Source organism: Oreochromis niloticus, linkage group LG9 (genome assembly GCF_001858045.2).
Source record: "Oreochromis niloticus isolate F11D_XX linkage group LG9, O_niloticus_UMD_NMBU, whole genome shotgun sequence".
Classification (NCBI taxonomy): domain Eukaryota; kingdom Metazoa; phylum Chordata; class Actinopteri; order Cichliformes; family Cichlidae; genus Oreochromis; species Oreochromis niloticus.
The window spans coordinates 26,834,081-26,857,313 of NC_031974.2; the positions used below are offsets into that span (position 1 = coordinate 26,834,081).

Sequence of the window (23,233 nt, forward strand, 5' to 3'; positions counted from 1 at the left end):
GTTCCACCTCAGTTTTACTGTGCTGTGCAGTGTAATACCTTTATGCCCTTTTCAGTACTATAATTTTTACGATCCCACAGCATGTGCCAGGTAATCCATATAGTACATTGTATGACCATGCATTGTTATTCGGAGCTGAGGAGCCTAGATGTTTCTCTTGATAGCGCCCTAAACTTTGAAATACTTATCAGTATTATTACTTGGTGATCATATTCCAACTACATAATATTAGTTATCATTCCCCACAGATAACACTACTGCTATTCTTGTACAAGCTCTGGTTATATTCCATATGGATTAATATAATTTTATCCTTTCTAGATTACCACACAAATATCTCCATAGACTTCAGCTGGTGCAAAATTCATCTGCTTGTGTCATTAATAGAACCCATTACTACTGCTCTTCAACCACTTTCTGCTTCTTACTTCAAAGTATCTCCATAAAGTCACACCTCCATATCACATATTCTGCACAGCTCCACTCCTTCCCGTACTCTGACATCATCCTCCTCTGCTACTGTTACTTTCCCATCTGCTCAAATTACCCTCCAGTGCTTTCAGCTGAGTGTCCACTGGAACTTTCTTTCACACCACTTTCACAACATTAATCCTCTCCCTATATTTAAAGTAGCTATAATACACATATTTTTAAACTTGCCTTTTCTGATTCATTTTATGCAGTATTCACTACTACTACCCAGTACTATGCAGTAATATGTAGTATGTTCTCTTTCAAGTGGTATTAGCCATACTGTGATTTTGTTATTTAATTGCTTCTAAGGTATACTCAATTCTTGAAAGGCGCTTCTAAATAAAATGTTATTTTATTCTATTTATTTATACTGAGGCATACTTGATATTTGCCACTGTTTTTGCAGTTTAGTGGAGGCACAAATCTGACCAAATCATTCTGTTCAAAGGAAAACTCACTCTACCTTCTGAGCCAGAACCAAGCATGAGTTTTATGAACAGAATAGATGTAAAAGTAATATTTGTATATGTACAGACCATAAATATGGAGTCCAGGTGCGTCTGATGCTGCTGGGTAGAATGACCACTGGGAACCTCTGAGCTTCCCTGGTCCCCGCTGTGGATACATCATAAAGACTCAGAATAATACACCAAAACTAAAAAGAAAAACTCCCACTTGATAATGACTATTAAAATATGAAAAGGTAAAGACTCAGTATCCTCAAAGAATTTGCAATAAAATTTTGACATTTTTCGTAGATATTATCGAGAACCTCAGCAGTCAAAGACAGGAAGAAGAGTACCACTGATTCCAGTGTTTTTTGTATGTCTGGAATGTCACAAAAGATCACTTTCTTAAACAGAGCTGGCTGCTCTTTTTGCTATTTTCACTATTTCATCCAGCATGAATGGTGATCATTTCGTCCCAGATGGGCCTTAATCTTTTTTTTTTTTTTTTTTTTTTTGCCTCTGGTCAGTTACAGATATTTCAAATATTAACAAGTCAACCGCTTGTTTTTATTTATTTATGTAAATCTTTATCTCTTATATCCACAGATAGATAGATAGATAGATAGATAGATAGATAGATAGATAGTTTAGTTTATGTTTGAGTTAAATGTTTTTTCACTTCGTGTTTGCTGAAGTGGATTTTCAGTTCTTTAGAAATCAAAGGCTTCTTTTTAAGAGACAGTTTAAATGGGATTGAGGGAATGATTTGTTTGCACTGCAGATTATATCCAACAACACCAAGCAGTTAAATCGAAGAGTTCATGCTATTAACAGCTCACATTTTTGCTGCAGACAGAGGCTGAAGTTCAAAGTGAATGCCCTCATATTTAGACTTGTCACTCTGTAAGGACCCACAGCTGGGTTCAGGTCGAGGTTGGTTCCTGTGAATAAATATGGAGCAGTGATGTGAGTGCTGAGCTGTGACATGGAGAAGAGTCATGGACAGTTAGAGATGGTCATCTCACCTCTGAGCTTTGGTCTGGCTTTCATATTCCCCACACAGAGTGGGTTTAGAGGGAGGGACTCCCTCCTCTCTGTCCTCACACTGATCCATGCTGCTGAATTCACATCCACATCAGCTCACACACACTTTCTACTTTCACCTGCAGAGGAAACACAAATCATTCATGTGCACATCAACAGAAATCCTCCTTTCGATCAGCTGCTTCTTTTCTGCTTCATCTCAGTGTCAGCTGAATGCAGTCAGACAGCAGTGTGAGGCAGAGGAAGCTGCCATCAGCTGCTCTACTTCTACTATCAGTCCACTAGATAGAGCCATAAAGCACACACGAAGCATTCACTGACACACACTGATTCACTGTTAATAAGAAAAATAAGTGACTCTATCTCTGTAAGTGTGTTAATATGGACAGAAAACGAAAGGGGACAGGTGGAGGCAGATTTTCACAACAAGAGGAGTTTTTAAAATTTTCTGTTGTTGTTTTTTTTCTTACTGTGTACCTTTAACTTAAATTGGAGGAGAAGAGTATGAGTTTAAGAGTTAGAGCTCTTTCTCCAGTACTTCCTCTCCTCCCCTGGAAGCCAGAGGTGGCAGAGTTAAAGATGCTAAGATTTTAAAAAAAATACTACCAATATCAATGTTTTATTTATTTCTAACACGTTTCTTCAGTCACAACATCTCACTTTGCCTATTGACATACCTGATAACTAATATCTAATTATCTGTTAATGTTTTCAGTAATTTAATATGATAATTTTGTTTCGTCTAATTAAGTCAGTCTGAATATCAAATCCAAAAACCTTTGTCTTGTTGTTGTAATTAGTTTCTGTTGAAGCAGGTGCAATAATAAGTAATAAACAGACAGAATGTTCTTATGTTTCAGGTACATGGGCCAGACGTGGCCATCAAAAAGGCCAGGTGGGTCTGGTACCAGGTAGTTTCTTGAGCACCTCCTCTTTTTGCATTCTTGCATTCAGACAGAAGCCAACAGGTTTAATTCAGTTCTATACTTCATCTACACATCCACCTGCACTGTAATTATAAAGACCCCCGACCTTCAACCGCTGTTGACACTATAACTGGTTATGATCAAAAAGATGTGTCCACCTAACAGCAGTTACTGTGGAACAGCGGCCGAGCTCAAACTGCAGTTAGTCTGTCAGTGAGAGCAGCGGCTCCTCTCCGCCTTCTCCACAGACTGATGGAGGCAGCAATCTCACTCTGGATTCAAATGATGAACAAATCAGTCCTGTGTTTACTGCCATGGAGCTGACACATGCCATACATGAATCCTGAAATCAAACGAATGAAGACATTCTCACCTAAGGGTGTACTCACTTTTGTGACAGACTGTAAATGCAGTTTTTTACTGTCTGTGTACAAACTGATCTTTGAGTGTCGCTTCAGACTGGATTTAACTCTGTGTGTCTGTGAGCCACACCTTTATGTGTTCACTCCAAAAAAATGTTGTCTAACTGCTCAGACTGAGTCAGAGTAAAGTTCACACAGTGATGTGCACTGTTGGGGTTGTTATTCGAGAAAATTATTACTCTATTACACATAACTTCTTGCTTTTCTTAAAAAGTCATGCAGTACAGTAGTACTTGATCTAGTAAGTAACTACCTGTCATATTCTGTTCCTCAGGCCAAGGGGTCTATGAACCAACTGTTCTTACACATTTTTAGATCTGGGCTCTAAAATCTGCTTACTGGCTGGCAGCTCTAGTTAAGCAGGATGTCTTTGCTCAACTGAGGTTGTTATATACATGCTAAAGAAACAAATCTTGACTTATTTTTCACTCAGATATACTGTGACAATTAAATGTTAAAAATGTATTTTTATTCGTGGTCTGCAGGAATAACCTTATATGATTCAAAGTTCAAATAAATCCTTTCTATCCTCTGTCTTCTATGGAGAACAAACTTAAATATCAGACTTGTGTTAAATATGATTTAAGCTTTAAGATGATCTCATTCTGGATCTCAGAGCTGAGCTTCTGGTCCTGGGATTTAAAACAGCAAAGCAAAACTGTCAATCTTCAGGAATGACGTGGAGATATTAGATACAGAAGGACTGAGAACAGAAAGTGAGCTGCTTATTGAGAGGAACTCAAGAAAGTAGAACACAAAAAGCTCTGTCCTTCAATATATTCATGAGAAACAAAGTTGCCTCAAGTGATGTGTGGTGTTTTAAGTGAAGGAAACACTCTTCAGTGGAAGTTTAAACTAGAAAAACTAGTAACTCCATGCAGTAGAGTTTCAGTTTGAAGCACACCTGATCTTTGTAAAGTAGTAACAACATGTTATTTAACAGAGCTGAAAACACTATCACAAGCCCGGGAGTTTGTTTGATTTACAGTCAAATTCAAATCAAACATCTGACATTTGTATTTACATAACATACAATAAGTATGTTATGTAAATACAAATGTCTCAATTCACATTCTCCTCCTAAAGTTCCTAAAGACAAATTCTCAAAGGAGGAAACAAAGCAAACTTACAGTTTCTTCAAACACATACACCAACAACAAGCTCCACTCCACACCTGAACACTAAACACGGACACACAGGTGAGCTGCTTACTGGAAGGAGGCGGGACTACATTTGAAACAGGACAGGTGGGAGGGGGGAGGAGGCACATTTTTTACAGTTTTTCTCAGTCGCTTTGGTGCGTTTCTCAGAACACCATCAACATTTGCACAGCAGTTAGTGCATTTCCCAAAACAATTAGTGCAAACTGCAAAACCTAGTGGATAGCCTGCAAAAGCACGTCACATGCACAGAATTGATTATCCATACCGCAAAAGCAAGTATCCATGTCAATGAAACTGCCAGTGCCATCAAAATGAAAAGTCTTGACACCATCTGTATGAACAAGATAGTCAAATGGCATTGTCATGTTTCCACTATGACAGTTTATAATTTCAGTGTTTCCCATTGCAAAAACAATTGGTGACACCTGAAAATGCTGACGACAGCACTATGGCCTACCTGTACAGCCATCTGAAATGTGCAGTGAAGTCACTGTAGATGTTATGGGAGTCTTGGGAGTAACTGAGACACTGAATACGTACGTTTCACATTTCCATTGTGTAGAAGTGTTTGTAATCCTACAGAATTGTGCAAAAGAAAAATATGCTACAGTCACTTGTTCACTGTAGAATACATGTAAACATAAAATCACCCATTTGGTAGAGCTGTGCACTAATGTGAACAATAAACAGCACATGTAACAGTACAGTAAATCATTCTGGCACATCCAGACGTTCCTGTCTGTCTGGCCACATATTTTCATCTACATCACAACAGATGTTATCCCTCGCAATGCAGCGAGGAAAGTATCTCCTGGAGTGGCAAATCCACCCTCTGCAGGACTCTGCTGTGATGTCATCACAAGCTTTTGTAGATTCAGTATGCACCTCATGCCAATCCTGTCTGTTGGTTTACATTATATATATACTTGTAGAGTAGGGGATACTGTAACGCGATTCACCTATGACTGGGTAGAAGAGGCTTTTCATTGGTTGCAAGTAAGAGTAACACACACCAATTTTCATTAGTGTGAGATAAGGTTCACCTGAGAAAAGTAATTTATGGAGAGGCATTTGCCTTTGGACAAAATGAACATGAAACCGCCACAAGGTTGTGCCAAAACAACTACATGTTGTGGAGGTTGAACTAACTATTGTGCAAAGTTTAATTCTGTTGTGAGAAATGCACCAAAGCAACTGAGAAAAACTGTAAATGACTTTCTGACTGTTTAACTTTGTGTTGTAACTTTTTTTAAATAATGAAGTGACTTTGTATCCTTCTCTAAATTCCTAATTATCAGTAAAGTTCCCTGAAAAATACTTCAGCGTTAAAATCAACATAGCTTAGTACTGATACAAAAACCTCCTTTTAATCGCTGTCATTCAAAGTGATCCAAACTGCTTCTAAACTCTGGAGAGCAGCCATCTGTTGAGACGTTTCACTGTTGCTCCTGAATGCAGCACATGGAGAGACTTTCTAAGTTGCATATGACTTCACTGCAGACTGATGGCATGCCTGTGTCAGTCTTTTTCTTTTGAAACAAACTTTATTGAGACGCATGAACATTCCAACACCCATGAATGAAGGTGGTGATCAGGAATTTAGAGTATTAGAAAAATGTTGATAGAAGTTCTCGGAGGTGCTGTGGAAATATTTTTAACTCACTGTAGAAACTGTGATCAAAGTTAAAGTCCTGGTTTTAAAATGTAAGCTTTTGTGCTCGAGCAGTTCTACAGAATTAACATTAAACTCTCACAGTACTGTTATATACAGTGAGACCCCCCCAAAAGTCAACACAGGGATACTAGCAGAATAACCAGGTAGAACTTCTGCCATTAAAACTGTAAAAAAAAAAATCAGATCAGGCACAGTGGATCTATTTGACTGTTTATGAAGAACAAGCAAATATATGATGTCAGATGTCAAAGTAACTGACTCTTTTCAGCATCTCTTTATTGACTCACACATAGTTGCTGTTCCGAAACACACACCACTTTTCAGCCGCCAGCTGATCACATACCAGCTTTTTATGATGGCAAGGCGTGATTGCAAATGCCGTGCAGTTGCGCCCATCTCCCCTGCAGCAGCAACGCAGACCACGCCCCGCCACAAAGGCAAAGGCAACAAAGACTGTTACGGCCCTGAGCCTTGGAGGGAGTGAGACTGCCTTTTTTATTCATGCAAATCCAAGTGTGCTAGGACTCGTAGATGATTGGTTACTTGGAGACCTGTGCCAGCCCTCTTCTATGCAGATTGCAGTGTGACAGTCCACACAGATGATTGGCTGCCTGGGGATCCCATGATACTCCAAGAGGCAATCAGTGGCTGATTGTGCTCACCTGCAGCTACAAAAGGCTCGAGGTCTTTCACTCAGTGGCTGCTCCTTAGGACTGAACATGCAGTTTGCCCTTTGTGTCTCCCTCTTCGAGCTTTGTTTGTTAAACCATGTTCAGAGTATTCAACTTTGTTTGTTAACCTAGCAAGTAAACCGTCCGAGTGGCTCTTGTATTCTGTTTGTAGTCTCTCGTGGTCTGATTCCAGCAGAGTCATATGTTTAGACCCAACAGTGTGGTCTCACACACACACACACACACACACACACACACACACAGACAAAAACATCTTATGACAACACCTCAGTACGTATGAAAATACAGTGTAAACCCAAATGCTCGAAGTACTTAAATAAGTTAGGTAGTGTAAGCTTAGTTTGTTTTGTTGTTTTAACAGTAATACTAACTCAAACCTACTAACTTGATCATAAAAGATATTAGTCTTTAGGGTGATATAACTGCTGTATTAGTTTTGATTCTGAGAAAAGACAATGGAGTAAAATTAAAATGTTCTTGTCTTTTAGTTTTTCGCCGGTTCTTTTAGTTCAACAAATAGTTTTGGGGGTGTTTTTTGCTTTGTTTGCCTACCATGTAGGCAAACAAAGCACAAACGCCTACATGGTAGAGGGTGACTATGAGGGTGAGGGTCGCTTTGTTTGTCCACAGATTAGTGAGCCATCTGAATCTTTCAGCTTACCAGCAATGATCCAGCAGAAGAAGAAGAAGAGTGAGATGAGGCAGCTCCTGGTGCTGCTGTAGTTGCCGAAAACTCATAAAAATGTATACTCTTTCTATCAGTGAGTCCACCTGTGCTTACGAACAATGAACTAAGCAATGGGCATGACACCTACAATCACCTGGAAACATACTGAGGCAACAAAGAACACATATTAAAGTTAGCAGGATTATCTGCTGATGTGAGGTCACTTTGGCACCGTTTGTTACTGCAGATGGAGGTTCAGGAGGTCTGAGGATGACTTTTCAGCTGGTGGAATAAATTTGTGGTCTACCTTTTGCGTCAATAGCTTTACGGCATGTTTTACAAATTAGCACATTTTGTTTGACATCCTCCTTTTGAAATCCAAACAACAGTGAGTCTCATTCCCTCGCTCATCTGAAACTCCCGCTGGCACCATATTTTCCCTATCTGTTAGTATATGAACACGCATGATCAGCACAGCGCACCAGGTAGAATTCAGTTTTCAGGCCCCTCTTCTGTGGAATCAGCTTTCAGTTTGGATTCAGGAGACAGACACTATCACTACTTTTAAGATTAGGCTTCAAACTTTCCTTTTTGGTAAAGCATATACAGTGGCTTGCAAAAGTATTCGGCCCCCTTGAACTTTTCCACATTTTGTCACATTACAGCCACAAACATGAATCAATTTTATTGGAATTCCACGTGAAAGACCAATACAAAGTGGTGTACACATGAGAAGTGGAATGAAAATCATACATGATTCCAAACATTTTTTACACATAAATAACTGCAAAGTGGGGTGTGCGTAATTATTCAGCCCCCTGAGTCAATACTTTGTAGAACCACCTTTTGCTGCAATTACAGCTGCCAGTCTTTTAGGGTATGTCTCTACCAGCTTTGCACATCTAGAGACTGAAATCGTTGCCCATTCTTCTTTGCAAAACAGCTCCAGCTCAGTCAGATTAGATGGACAGCGTTTGTGAACAGCAGTTTTCAGATCTTGCCACAGATTCTCGATTGGATTTAGACACCAGACAGGTCAGGGATAAAGTTACTGAGAAATTTAAAGCAGGCTTAGGCTACAAAAAGATTTCCCAAGCCTTGAACATCCCACGGAGCACGGTTCAAGCCATCATTCAGAAATGGAAGGAGTATGGCACAACTGTAAACCTACCAAGACAAGGCCGTCCACCTAAACTCACGGGCCGAACAAGGAGAGCACTGATCAGAAATGCAGCCAAGAGGCCCATGGTGACTCTGGACGAGCTGCAGAGATCTACAGCTCAGGTGGGGGAATCTGTCCATAGGACAACTATTAGTCGTGCACTGCACAAAGTTGGCCTTTATGGAAGAGTGGCAAGAAGAAAGCCATTGTTAACAGGAAACCATAAGAAGTCCCGTTTGCAGTTTGCCACAAGCCATGTGGGGGACACAGCAAACATGTGGAAGAAGGTGCTCTGGTCAGATGAGACCAAAATGGAACATTTTTGGCCAAAATGCAAAACGCTATGTGTGGCGGAAAACTAACACTGCACATCACTCTGAACACACCATCCCCACTGTCACATATGGTGGTGGCAGCATCATGCTCTGGGGGTGTTTCTCTTCAGCAGGGACAGGGAAGCTGGTCAGAGTTGATGGGAAGATGGATGGAGCCAAATACAGGGCAATGTTGGAAGAAAACCTCTTGGAGTCTGCAAAAGACTTGAGACTGGGGCGGAGGTTCACCTTCCAGCAGGACAACGACCCTAAACATAAAGCCAGGGCAACAATGGAATGGTTTAAAACAAAACATATCCATGTGTTAGAATGGCCCAGTCAAAGTCCAGATCTGAATCCAATCGAGAATCTGTGGCAAGATCTGAAAACTGCTGTTCACAAACGCTGTCCATCTAATCTGACTGAGCTGGAGCTGTTTTGCAAAGAAGAATGGGCAAGGATTTCCATCTCTAGATGTGCAAAGCTGGTAGAGACATACCCTAAAAGACTGGCAGCTGTAATTGCAGCAAAAGGTGGTTCTACAAAGTATTGACTCAGGGGGCTGAATAATTACGCACACTCCACTTTGCAGTTATTTATGTGTAAAAAATGTTTGGAATCATTTATGATTTTCGTTCCACTTCTCACGTGTACACCACTTTGTATTGGTCTTTCACGTGGAATTCCAATAAAATTGATTCATGTTTGTGGCTGTAATGTGACAAAATGTGGAAAAGTTCAAGGGGGCCAAATACTTTTGAAAGCCACTGTAGTTAGGGCTGGACCAGGTGACCCTGAATCCTCCCTTAGTTATGCTGCAATAGGTGTAGACTGATGACAGGTATTTCTTCTTCAGTCACTTTCCTCACTCACTATGTGTTAATAGACCTCTCTGCACTGAATCATACTTGTTATTAATCTCTGGCTCTCTTCCACAGCATGTCTTTTGTCCTCTCTTCCTTCTCTCACCCAACCGATCGCGGCAGATGGCCCCGCCCCTCTCTGACCCTGGTTCTGCTGGAGGTTTCTTTCTGTTCATAGGGGGTCATATAATTGTTGGGTTCTTCTCTGTATATATAATTGTAGGGTCTGCCTTACAATGTAAAGTGCCTTGAGGCGACTGTTGTTGTGATTTGGTGCTGTATAAATAAAATTGAACTGAACTGAAATAATGATGCATTCGCAGTGTGTGAGAGAAAAAAAAAGCTCACAGTGAATTAATGCAGGCAGCTTAATATTTCCATGACAATTTATACTCGATGGTTACGATAAAGCTATTTTAACCATTGTACGTGGAAAAACTCGTGATACACTGAGTATATTTGATATATCGGCCAAAGAGAAATGAACCAAAGCGATGGAGAAAACCTGCAAGCAGTTGAGTTTTAGTGCAGTGCAAAATTGGTAAATTTCTCTTATTGTTTGTTGTACTTTGCAAAGGACAGAAACTGAGGGAGCAGTTAAAGCTTTTAGCCCAGGAGGAGGAGAGTGATGAGGAGATCAGTGGAGCACAGTTCCTCTGTGAGAAGATCATGGACCATCTCATTTTGAGAGAAGCCCCTGACCATATAAACCACCATACAGCCTGGAGCACAGCTGCCACAAAGCAACAACTATGAACATCACCTTGTACAGTGTACTTGGTCACTAAGTTCGTATCTGTAATCTACTAAAACACATTTCCAGTAATTTCCGTGGGTTCAAACTTTGAGGACAAAGATGAGTCTGAGAATAGAGACAGGGCAAACAAGGTCTGTGTCATTAGACTCCAACTTGAACTCTGTCTGGATGCATAGGTCTCCATTGGATCACCAAAGAGGAGACAAGGCCAACTTAGTGCACAACATCCAGGATGTTTTTCATTTCTGTTTTTCTGCATGAATACTGATTTTACATACTTGGACAAACCATCTCTTTTTTGCCTCCAAGCTATACAAAATGCAGCGGCCAGACTACTAACACGTTCTAGTGAGTTCACATTACTTTAGTTTTGTATTGTTTAAATTGGCTCCCAATAGATTTTCGAACTCATTTTAAAATTCTTGTTTTCTAGCACTAAATGGCCAGGCCCCAGATTATTTATCCAAGTTTTTTACAAATTACACTGCTGCTCGTTGTCTCCGCTCACAGACTCAGAGTTTGTTGGTTGTTCCCCGTACACTAATGCATACACTAATATACTAATACTCATACATATACATATATTTCTCCATGAAATTAAGGGAAACGATTAAAGTGAGACTGTACTTAACATTTATTTTCAATCAATTATTCAGTTAAGGTGAATTATTCTTGAACTGGTTCCTGTTATCCAACTTAAACCTGCCAACTCATCTTAACACTTGAAAATGTAAAGTAAAAGTTACTTTGAGTTATTAAATTCAACTTTTCTGAAGTATTGCTAAATGCTCATTTCCATCAGTAATCTTTCTAAACAACACTAAAGCTGAATAAGAACCTGAAACATGCTGGATTTATTTGCATCATTTATTGAATCATTTGCCCCTGTAGGTGAAAGATGAGGCTAATCTTGTCCAGGCTGAACTGAAGAAGCACCAGAATCCTTCCAGAAAAGCCAAAATACTTTCTCTTCTTTTTCAGGCTCAGTTCTGCAGCTGTTTGTTTTGTATTATGAGGTTTGTCATCTCAATGAAACGTTCTTCATGCTGCATCTCCATTTTCTGGCAGCCTTTCTCCAGTTCTTCTAATGCTTCTTGCTTCTCTTGGTCCTTTTCTTTCAGGTGTTTATATTTCTCTCTCTGCACTTTCTGTGTCTAAGCATGGTCTCATTTCTTAGTTGTAAGTTGTCTTGCATGGCTTCTAATTCCTGATGTCTCCTCTGCATTTCTTCAAATACGTCTTTTTGTGTTTGTTCTTCTTTTCTTCTTCTCTTCTTGCATTTCACCATTTGTGTATTGGACTTTGTTATACATTCCTTGCAAATGTGTATTTTTGTTCACCATTTCTTGCTTTCTGAGCTGCATTTCTGTGCATTTTTTCTCCAGCTGTTGTTTCTCTTCCTTGAGTTCAATATTTTTGTCCTTTACTTTGCTATAAAACACTTGCAGGTTTGCATTTTTCTTCTTGAAGTCGTGGAGAACATCCTGCATCTCTCTTTGTGTCTCTTCCAGTTGTTCCTTCTCTTCCAACATTTGTGTGTTTCTCCTGAGTGCTTCATCAAACATTACTTTCAGCCTGTCAGAGTTATATTGGTGGACTGTGTATGCCCTCTGCTACCGCTGCAGCAGCCTGTGAGGTCCTGCACACTGTAACCAGCAGACTCCAAACACAGCACCCACAGGCCCTTTTCCTGATCTCTGGGGACTTTAATCACATCTCCCTGTCCTCCACTCTCCCCACCTTCACCCAGTATGTTACCTGCCACACCAGAGACAATAAAACATTGGACTTATTGTATGCCAACACCAAGGAGGCATACAGCTCATCACCTCTCCCTCCCCTGGGGGGCTCAGATCACAATCTGGTTCATCTCCAGCCTGTGTATAAACCTCTAGTACACAGAGAACCAGTAGTGAAACGCACAGTAAGGAAATGGTCAGCAGAGACTGAAGAGGCCCTGAGGGACTGTTTCCATTCTACTGTGTGGGACGACCTCTGCAGCCCCTAGAGGATGACCTCAACAGCATCACAGACTGCATTATGGATTACATGAACTTCTGTGTGGACAACACCGTACCCATCAAAAAGGTACGTTGTTTTTCTAACAACAAGCCATGGATAAATCCTGAAATTAAGGCTCTCCTCAAGGAGAAGAAGAGAGTCTTCAGATCTGGAGACAAACAGGAGCTGAGAGTTGTTCAGAAGAAGCTGAAATGGAAGATAAGGCAGGGAAAGGAAAATGGCAGGAGGAAGATGGAAGAGCAGCTGCAACAGGACAACATCAGAGGGGTTTGGAACAGCCTGAAGACAATCTCAGGACAAAAACCAACCCCCCAGGCTGCAGGAGACTTGGGGTGGCTGAATGACCTGAATAAATATCTTAATAGGGCTTTGGAGTTGACGTCACTGGAGGTGGGCCACGCCCCCTTTCCGCCATGACAGTAGGCTAGACACAGGATACAGCTTCAGCTATGGTTCGTACGTGTTGTGTTATCAGTTGCAACGTTTGATCACACGATCGTGAAGGCAAGAAGCTGGATAATGGGCTCTCTTTGCATCGTTTTTCAACCTGGAGGCAACGTGAGGGATCCCATGTATCCGATATTACTAAACAAAGACGTCAGGCTTGCATTGCAGCGGTGAGACGAGCGGATCGAGTTCTGTGCAATCCCCAGCTTTTTGTTGGTTTGGTCTCCGCATCTTCTTTCCGGTGAGTTCTAAATTAATTCATATCACTATTAAAATGCTTTTAGTGTTATTTTCAATGTGCTGAGGTCATAGATAATGAGATAAAACATGCTAATGTGTGATGCTGCAGAACCACGTCATGTCATCATGTCGACTGAGTAGCTTATGATTTAGCATTATTGCAGGCAAACCAGCGTATGAAATGGATGTAACAAATCCAGACTGGGCACCAACACTGCTCATGGGCCTCTAAAAACATACTAAATTGCTCTCATTGTACACTAATCCGCACATAACTTCCAGATGAATCACACACCTGTCATGTGCACTAATTTTATCTTACAGGCTTTTATGCAGCTGCAGAGTCTGAAGGTGTGCCCCGTGCAGAAGTAATCGATGAAGATCTGACAGAAGAACAACAACAAAATTACAATGTCATAGCTGTGGACAGCAGTTGTGTTGGACAAGTGGAGGTTGAGGTACCACCTGTAAATGTGGACAGTGGTGATCGGACAGACAGCATCACAGAAGCTAAAGGGCAGACGAAGCATTGTGTGTGCAATGAACAGGGCAGAGCAGAAATAAACACAACACTGCTTGATAAGATTGTTAAGGTTTGCTGTGTTTTGGTGAATATGTGCCCCAGTGTGGTTGTCAAACCAGCGCCAAATGAAACTTGCTCTTGTTGAGTATTCATAAAGCTGTTGTGTTGCATGTGTAGTTCATTGTAAATAATTGTACTTTGTGTGAAGTAGTTTCAATAAAACAGAAAAGAATAGTATACATGTTTTGGGTTTTTTTTATTCTTGATCTTATCACATGTACTTAGCAAGTACATAGAAATGAAATGCAAACTATTTACATGGCAACACACAGCTGGCATCAATCTTGAACCACAAAATGAAACATTACAGGCCATTTAGAGCAGCACGTTGTTTGGAGAAGTATTTCCCAACAAGTTCAGGAAGACACACTTTAAGAAAGAAGTCTTGTGCTTGCTTTAAACGTGGTTCCCAGAAATCCACATCAGGGAAGATGCGTATGACAGGTCTCTCTGTGTCCACACAACGAGGTCACAGTGCAGTTTCATTCAGTCGTTGTGAGTGCAGTACCTGAAACACACAAAAACCACTTTTAATAAAAGGTCTGTAATGAACCAAGGCTAATATAGATGGTTTGGCTGTACGTGCAAATCAAAAACTGTAACAAGGAAGTTGTTTAGAAAGTTATCATGTTCAAACCGACTTACCTTTGTCTTAACGACAACGTACAGTTGTCGCAGCGTGGAGGCATAAAGATGGACAAATCTTGCACCCAGCCGTTCGTGAATTGGATGTGGGCCTCCAGGGATTTATAATTCTTAAACTGGTTTGCTGTGTATGCGCTGACTCCACAGACAAGGTATGCAAAGATCGGGATAGGACAAAGGCGGTAAGATAAAATTAGTGCACATGACAAGTGTGATTCATCTGGAAGTTATGTGCGGATTAGTGTACAATGAGAGCAATTTAGTATGTTTTTAGAGGCCCATGTGCAGTGTTGGTGCCCAGTCTGGATTTGTTACATCCATTTCATACGCTGGTTTGCCTGCAATAATGCTAAATCATAAGCTACTCAGTCGACATGATGACATGACGTGGTTCTGCAGCATCACACATTAGCATGTTTTATCTCATTATCTATGACATCAGCACATTGAAAATAACACTAAAAGCATTTTAATAGTGATATGAATTAATTTAGAACTCACCGGAAAGAAGATGCGGAGACCAAACCAACAAAAAGCTGGGGATTGCACAGAACTCGATCCGCTCGTCTCACCGCTGCAATGCAAGCCTGACGTCTTTGTTTAGTAATATCGGATACATGGGATCCCTCACGTTGCCTCCAGGTTGAAAAACGATGCAAAGAGAGCCCATTATCCAGCTTCTTGCCTTCACGATCGTGTGATCAAACGTTGCAACTGATAACACAACACGTACGAACCATAGCTGAAGCTGTATCCTGTGTCTAGCCTACTGTCATGGCGGAAAGGGGCGTGGCCCACCTCCAGTGACATCACGCTCCAAAGCCCTATAGGTTTGATCAACCACCCACCCCTCCCACAGCATCGTCCCCCCTGCTGCAATCTCCTTCATCTTCAGGGACTGCCCGTCCTTCATCTCAGGACTTCACACCTCTCAGCTTCACACCTCCCAGCTCCCAGTCATTACACCCACCCCCGGCTTCTGTGGACTCCAACATACACACCCCTCCCCCAAAATCCACTCTTTCTATCTCAGCACTTCAAGTGAGGAATGAGCTTTGCAAGATCAAGGTGCGGAAGGCTGCAGGTCCAGATGGCGTCAGCTCCAGGCTCCTGAGATGCTGCGCAGATGAACTGTGTGGCATCCTAGGTTATCTGTTCAACCTGAGCCTGTCACTGGGGAAAGTACCACAGCTGTGGAAGACATCCTGTGTGGTACCGGTACCAAAGACCTCCCATCCCAAGGACCTCAGCAGCTACAGGCCGGTAGCCCTGACATCGCATCTGATGAAGACCCTCGAGAGGCTGGTTCTAAACCATCTGCGTCCCCTGGTGAGGTCTTCATTGGATCCGCTGCAGTTTGCTTGCCAGCCTGGCATTGGGGTGGAGGACGCCATCATCTACCTCCTGCACCGAGCTCTGACTCACCTGGAGAAGCCTGGAAGCACTGTGAGGATCATGTTCTTTGATTTCTCCAGTGCTTTTAACACCATCCAGCCACGACTTCTGAGAGACAAGCTGGAGCTATCAGGAGTGGACCACCACATGTCCCGGTGGATACTGGACTACCTCACAGAACGTCCACAGTATGTGAGGTCACAGGGCTGTGTCTCTGATACACTGGTCTGCAGTACGGGGGCCCCACAGGGAACTGTGCTGGCACCGTTTCTCTTCACCCTCTACACTGCAGACTTCTCCATCAACTCCCCACCCTGCCACCTACAGAAGTTCTCTGACAACTCTGCCATAGTCGGCCTCATCACAGGTGAGGACGACTCAGAGTACAGACAGTGGACTCTGGACTTTGTAGACTGGTGTCAGCAGAACCACCTGCTGATCAACGCCGGGAAAACCAAGGAGTTGGTGGTGGACTTCCAGAGACGCAGACCCACCACATTGACACCGGTGAACATCCAGGGAGTGGACATTGAGATAGTGGACTCTTATAGGTACCTGGGTGTTCACCTGAATAATAAACTGGACTGGAGCCACAACACTGATGCTTTTTACAGGAAGGGTCAGAGTAGACTCTACCTGCTGAGGCGGCTGAGGTCATTTGGAGTACAGGGAGCGCTTTTAAAGACCTTCTATGACTCTGTGGTGGCATCTGTCATTTTTTACAGTTTTGTATGTTGGAGCAGTGGTTTATCGGCAGCTGAGAGGAAGAGGTTGGACAAACTCATTAGGAAGGCCAGCTCTGTTCTGGGATGCACCCTGGACCCAGTGCAGGTGGTGGGAGACAGAAGGACTCTGGCCAAAATAACATCTCTGATGGACAGAGTCTCCCACCCCATGCATGGAAATGTTGCTGAACTGCAGAGCTCCTTCAGTGACAGACCGCTGCATCCTAGATGCATGAAGGAGCGTTTCCGCAGGTCCTTCCTCCCTGCAGCTGTCAGACTGTACAATCAGAACTGCTCCCAACAATCATAGATGTTTACATCAGCACTGTAACTGCAATAAGTTAATTAACCGATTCGCACTACAACCTGGTTTGCCTCTTATCTGGAGTTATTTATATTTAATTTAATAACTGTACAGTACTCTCTGTGTATAGTAACCATTGTCCTTAATGTAAATATGTAACAAAAATTGTGTATGTTTCTGTTCTGTGTCCTGTGTACTGTTTGTTTGTATATGTGTCTTTTTGGCTGCTGTTACAACCAAATTTCCCCCTTGTGGGACAATTAAAGGATTATTCTATTCTATTCTATTCTATTGTTATTTATGCTTAGAAACATATAATCATATATGCTTAGAGGTATATAATCGATTGTATAATGGTAGAATGTCTGCTCCTTAGTAGTCTGCAAAGACTCTGTGTGCATTCTGAGTGCTCTGGCATACAGACACATCCTAAGGTCATGAGAGAGGTCGTACCTTCTCTTTCTGATTTAAAGTATAGGAGGACACCTACTCTGTGTCTGGTTAAGCTCTTTAAGGAGGCGTTCACAGGGTCACGTCTTGACCCACATTCACACACACACAGACAAGGTACTGACTGAGAGTGACTGGGGTTCGAGTGGCAGGAACAGCGCTCGTCTCAGTCATCTCCCTCGTGCACGAGATCACGCAATGAGTTCTGCCTGGTGTCCCATGCTTTGCTAGCTGCAGTAGGTTGTCTCTGATTGTTCCAGCAATAGGTTTGTGCCTAGACAGACCTATCACAGCCCTTCATGGTTTTTCTCCATATCTTCAAGCTTGCACTCCAACTGTTGGTGCATTGCGTCCTGCTGCTCCTTTTTTTGCACCATTTGTGTATTTCGTGCGATCGCTTCATCCAACATGACTCGCAAGCCTTCACTATTTTTTTCTGTGACTTTGAGCTTGCAATGCAACTAAATTTTAATTCAAAAGATATACGAAACTGGCTTATTGCTAGAAAATGCTAATGCTCCCCACTCATATGCAAAGGGTTAAGGCCAATGTTACCCACCTGCCACTGGGACAGAAACTGAATAAATAAGCAGTGAAATGAGGTCAGACTAATGAGTAATATCACAAACTAACCACCTGCTATTACCAGTTTTAATTCACCTTTTATATAAATAAATCTTCTTTGTAAGTACATAATTGTAATTATCATACTGAATTTCTGTTATTACTTCATATGAACTGCAGCACCACTGTGAGGTTTTTTTGTTGTTGTTTTTGCCAAAGGAAACAATCATTCTCTGTGGGGGAAAACTCACTGGTGGATCCTCACCTCTCTGCTTTTGGCCCAAACCTCGTTTTTTGTTGTCTTCTTGTGAGAAGTATTATGTCTGTGTTAAATATACAAGTTGTGGCCACATTCATAAGATTTGATTGTTAAAATTCACTTTGACAAATTAAGGATTTGCTGAAGGCTGAAAATCCAAATATGTATCAGATTATACATGTGACATAAGGAAACTAATCTGAAGTGAGATCAGTACTTAGTTAATTTTAATGTTTACATAAAATGTGATTACCATTACCGTGTTACAATTATTGTAGAAAATCTGAGCCTCTACAGGCCCAGACAGCATGTTAAATGTTAACGTTCATGACAGTTTAATTAGAAAAAGACAAAACAAGTATGGTTGGTTTGGAAGGGCCGCCAGGAGAAAGCTTATTGTCTCTGAAGAGAACACAACAACTCAGTTGAGGTTTGCAAATTTGCCCTTGAAGGCTTCTGGAGCAAGATCTTTTTAAAAGATGAGACCAAAGTGGAGGTTTGGCCATAATGCACAGCAGTACCTTCAGCAAGAATCAAACACAGCACAAACACCTCAAATCCACTGTCAAGTATGCTGGTTCAAGTGTGGTGATTTGAGCTTGTTCTGCAGACACAAGCAATAAGCACCTTGCAGTCGGCGAACTCCTCTGTATGTCAAAGTTTTCTAGAGTCAAATGTGAGGCCATCTGTCCGACAGCTAAAGCTTCTCCTAAATTAGGCCATGCAACAGGATAATGACCCCAAGCACAGCAGCAAATCTACAGCATGGAAGTCCAGACCTCAACCTGACTGAAATGCTGTGCATATAGGAATGCTTGCAAATGTCGATGAATTGAAGTTATTGCTGCTAACTGCTGGTTCTGTAACCTACTCAATCATAGAATGATTATGATATTGAAAAAAAACAAATGCCTGAATCCTAAATTGTGGCTATCCTATTGTGGTGATTTAAAATGTAACACTAAATGTGATTAAAACACTAAAAATCTGGACTCCTGGGCTGAACAACCGTGAGGATCACCAGCCCGAGGAAAACACAAAATACACATGACCCCGTGACAAAGACAGTTCATTCTTGAATGAAGACACTGATCTGACTTATTTAAAATTTTGCCAATTGTGTTTATTATTAAATTATTGAGGAAATAGAAAGGAAATAATTTGGCTTGTTTGTCTTCGAGCCTTTCTTTCATTTCCTTAGATGTTGCCTCCTGCATTAGCTTTGCCTTGTGCAGCTCCGTATAATTCTGTTTTAATTTGTTGTGCGTGTCTTCCAGCTGCTGACTTGTCCTCTCGATTTCTTGAAGTGTACACTGCAGGTCTTCGTTTGTTTTCTTAAGTTGTTGCTTTAGCACCTGCACCTCAGTGTTTTTGCACTTCAAGTTGTCTAAAAGTTCCTCGAGTTCTGTGTTTTTTCTCAGCATGTCACTGAGCTTACTCTGCATCTCTGAGCATTGGTTTTGCAGATTCAACTGATTAAACAAGCATGAAACTGGATGAGTGGAGGACAAAAGAAGATGTTTCAGACCTACCCCCCACTATCTACACCAGCTGAATAGCTTCTGAAAGTCACATCTTTAAGAAACAGACAAGTCCCCACACAGGACCTGAGAGATGCATCTGAACCTTCAGTTCACTCCGAGATCACACATGTGCAGGAGAACTGAGTGCTGCTGTCAGATTGAAAAGTGCTTTAAACATGATGATACTGTCTTTGTTAAACAGCAGAATAGGTTTATAAAGTATCATTACCTAAAAATAGTGAAATAAATATCTCTAAATCTACTAAATGCAGCATTTTAAATTTTGGACAGTTTACAGCTGCTGATTAAACAATAGAGACAGATGTGTAGTAAAACATTTATTTAGTGTTTCAAGTCAAAAACAAACAGAGCAGAGATACAGAGAAAGTCTTTTGGTGAAAAAAAGAAGATACTGAACGTTGAGTTTCCCCTTATGATGTGTGTGCAGTTGGGTGAATGAGGCTGCGTTGAGTGTTCAGACTGAGTAGAAATGCACTGTGCTTGTCCATTTACATCCTTTAGATCCAATCTTGACTTTTTTACCCGCTCAAATAATAAACCAGTACTTTTTTCTGTATGTAATATAATCTAAAGCACCCACAGTAACATTTTCCACCATACGATTGTGCTCTAAGGTCAGCACAGTGATGCAGTGGTTAGTTCTGTTGCCTCACAGGAAGAAGGTCCTGCATGTGAATCTGCTGTTTGCATGTTGTGTTCTCTGAGGGTGCTCCGGCTCCCTCTCACAGTCCAACAACTTGCTTTTTTAGGTTAATTGTTGATTCTTTTGGGAATTACAATAATCTATTGGGAATGTGATCATGAGTGGTGAACTGTCAAGTGTGTAAGCTGAGTTTTACCTCGTGACAGCTGGGATACTCTTCAACCCCCTCTCCAGCAACCCTTAAGTGCTTAAGAGGACGGAAGAAGGAAAGGAAGGAGGATAACTACACTTTATTATCTCAGCTGTGATTATTAAAGGTTTGTGCTTTCTAGACATTCCCTGTAATGGAAAGAGCAGAGGGGTGTGGTACTTCGTCACAGCCAGAAAGAGGCACTGTGGAACCATCAAACAAAAGACCCCAGTGCTGATAAGGCAACATGCTGTCTACTACCACCAGGTATGAGGACACAAGGTAGGTGTCAAACTCACCTGATCCATCCTCAGTCGCCCCAAATGAGAGTAAATGTGTTACTTTCCTTCAAGTCCTGTCATATTATTTTGTATGCACAAAGGTTTTAGAACAGAAATATCTTTCCCACCACCACAGCGATGACAGGGTTGGGAAGTGGATCCATCTGTGTCGTTCTGCTTCTAAACAAAGACACAAAGACAGTGTAAGTCAGGGAATTCCTTTAACATAAATTTTCATTTTAAATAAAGCATAAAGTTAGAGCTGGACCAGGTGACCCTGAATCCTCCCTTAGTTATGCTGCAATAAGATTCTTCTGATGTCACTTTTCTGACTATGTGTTTATACACCACTCTGCATCTTATTATTAGTTATTATTATTCTCTTGCTCTCTTGCACAGCGTGGCGCCCCTTACCTGAGCCTGGTTCTGCTGGAGGTTTCTTCTTTTTAAAAGGGAGTTCTTCATGGCCACTGTGGGGTATGTGTTATTGTAGGGTCTTTAGCTTACAGTCTAAAGATTTGCAATTTTATTTATATAAATAAAATAGAATCGAACTGAAAATTGTAATGAAAAGCAAAACAATTTCAAACAATAAAAACTAAACTAAAATACATAAACTCACAATAGAAAGTAAGTGAAACTAGACAAAATTAAAAACAAATGAAAAAATGGAAAAAATGAAAAAGCAAAACTACAGTAACTCTGCAGTTACCCCACCCACTGCTGTAGAAGCTGACTAGTGTGAGTGGGCATCAAGGGGCAATGGAGGAGGCTGACTGAAGATGAGCAGCCTGACGTTTAGAGTGTCGTGGAGAGTTAGCAAAACAAAAACACCGTCCCACTTTTAACCCCTGAGTTTTTAACACGTCGTCTCTTTTTATGCGACAACCTCTGGTGATTAATATAAGAAACAAGACTGCCTTTCATGTGTTTCTGTTTAGGCTCAAATCTATTTAATGGTTGGAGGTTTTCTCAGTGTTCATCAGTCACTGATCTGTGTGGCATGTATGTGGCACTGTGGCTTAGTTGGTTAAAGTGCCTGTCTAGTAAGTGTTAAACTAGAAAACAGGAGATCCTGGGTTCAACTCCCAGCAGTGCCTAAAAGTTAGTAGTTTTGTCTGTTCTCAGTCATCCAGGGCCTGTTAGTCTAAGGAGCTTTGAAAGATGAGTGTCTGGATTCCTTTAAGGGACACATCCCACTGGTGTTTAAATACCTGGGACTGCACCATTTCATTTTAGCAAGGGTCTCAAACTCGCGGCCTCACTCCTACTTGCAGCCTGTATATTGACCTGAAGAAATATAATGCAATTTCGCCATTGAAGTTACTTTTGTTGTTAGGGAGGATTTGTTTGTTGTTGAGTGCAATGTAAAAATAATTTCTTTAAAAAGCACAAAATGATTTAATATGAAGGCAATATGAACAGAGAGCACAAACTTGTTGAGGGATTGGCTGTTAGTTCAGTGAGAGAGTTATTTGTAAAGTAAACACTTTTCACTAGCAGTCAAAAAAGAATGTGTACACTTAGAGACCATTTTGACGTTTGACCAGAGTGCTCTCTCGGCTGCAGCGTAATATTAAAATCCACTTCAAAAGACACTCATCAAATGTTTATAGTTTATTTAAAAACTTCAATGACACTGGCCAGAAAGAGAGTACCAAGTTGTTTATTTGGTAGTTCAGTGAAAAGCTTCAGTTAATTAAGAGTGCGAAAATAATTAATTCACCTTTGCAGTTTTGTCTTGTTATTCAATATTTGAAAATAAAAAAGGAACACAACACTAGATTTTTGGGAGTATTTGTGGGTGTTTTCTATTTGGCCAAGGCCAATGATGTCATTTATATCAGATCTCTTAGCTGCTCCTAAATGAGATACTATGGGAACATGTGTGATTTGCATCTGTAGAGAACATCTCACTGACTGCTGGATCAAATAGAGGCTAAACAACATTTTGGTCCCGTAGACAACATATGGGCTCGTCCGGGATTTGAACCCGGGACCTCTCGCACCCTAAGCGAGAATCATACCCCTAGACCAACAAGCCACACAAAAAAATGCACCAAGTCCTTTTCTGAAAGTCACACATCAGAGCAAATGAAGAGGCATGTATGAACGACTGTCCTGAAAGCTACCAGTCAAAAGTTTGGACACACATTGTCATGGTTTTTCTATATTGTAGATACAAACTGAAGTCATCAAATAAATGAAGCAAGAAATATGGAATCATGTAGCATCGAAAAAGAATGATAAATAACTAAATATGTTTTATATTTTAGATTCCTGAAAGTAGCCACGCTTTGCTTATTTCAGTGCCACAAACCCTTAACCTTCTC

At 41.2% G+C, this 23,233-nt stretch overlaps 1 long non-coding RNA gene and 2 other non-coding genes across 3 annotated transcripts; 1 reads left to right on the forward strand and 2 right to left on the reverse strand.

The window, feature by feature from the left end:
- Positions 1-14,345: 14,345 nt before the first annotated feature.
- Positions 14,346-15,096, reverse strand: LOC112847933 (uncharacterized). Its single transcript, XR_003221776.1, has 3 exons — positions 15,047-15,096; positions 14,546-14,680; positions 14,346-14,408 (listed from the first exon to the last, which is right to left on the reverse strand). It is a non-coding gene; the product is annotated as an uncharacterized LOC112847933 (long non-coding RNA).
- Positions 15,097-21,911: 6,815 nt separating this feature from the next.
- Positions 21,912-22,000, forward strand: trnat-agu (transfer RNA threonine (anticodon AGU)). Its single transcript is given in 2 exon segments — positions 21,912-21,949; positions 21,965-22,000. It is a non-coding gene; the product is annotated as a tRNA-Thr (tRNA).
- An 872-nt stretch (positions 22,001-22,872) lies between these two features.
- On the reverse strand, positions 22,873-22,944 carry trnap-agg (transfer RNA proline (anticodon AGG)). Its single transcript has one exon. It is a non-coding gene; the product is annotated as a tRNA-Pro (tRNA).
- Between the last annotated feature and the right edge of the window lie 289 nt (positions 22,945-23,233).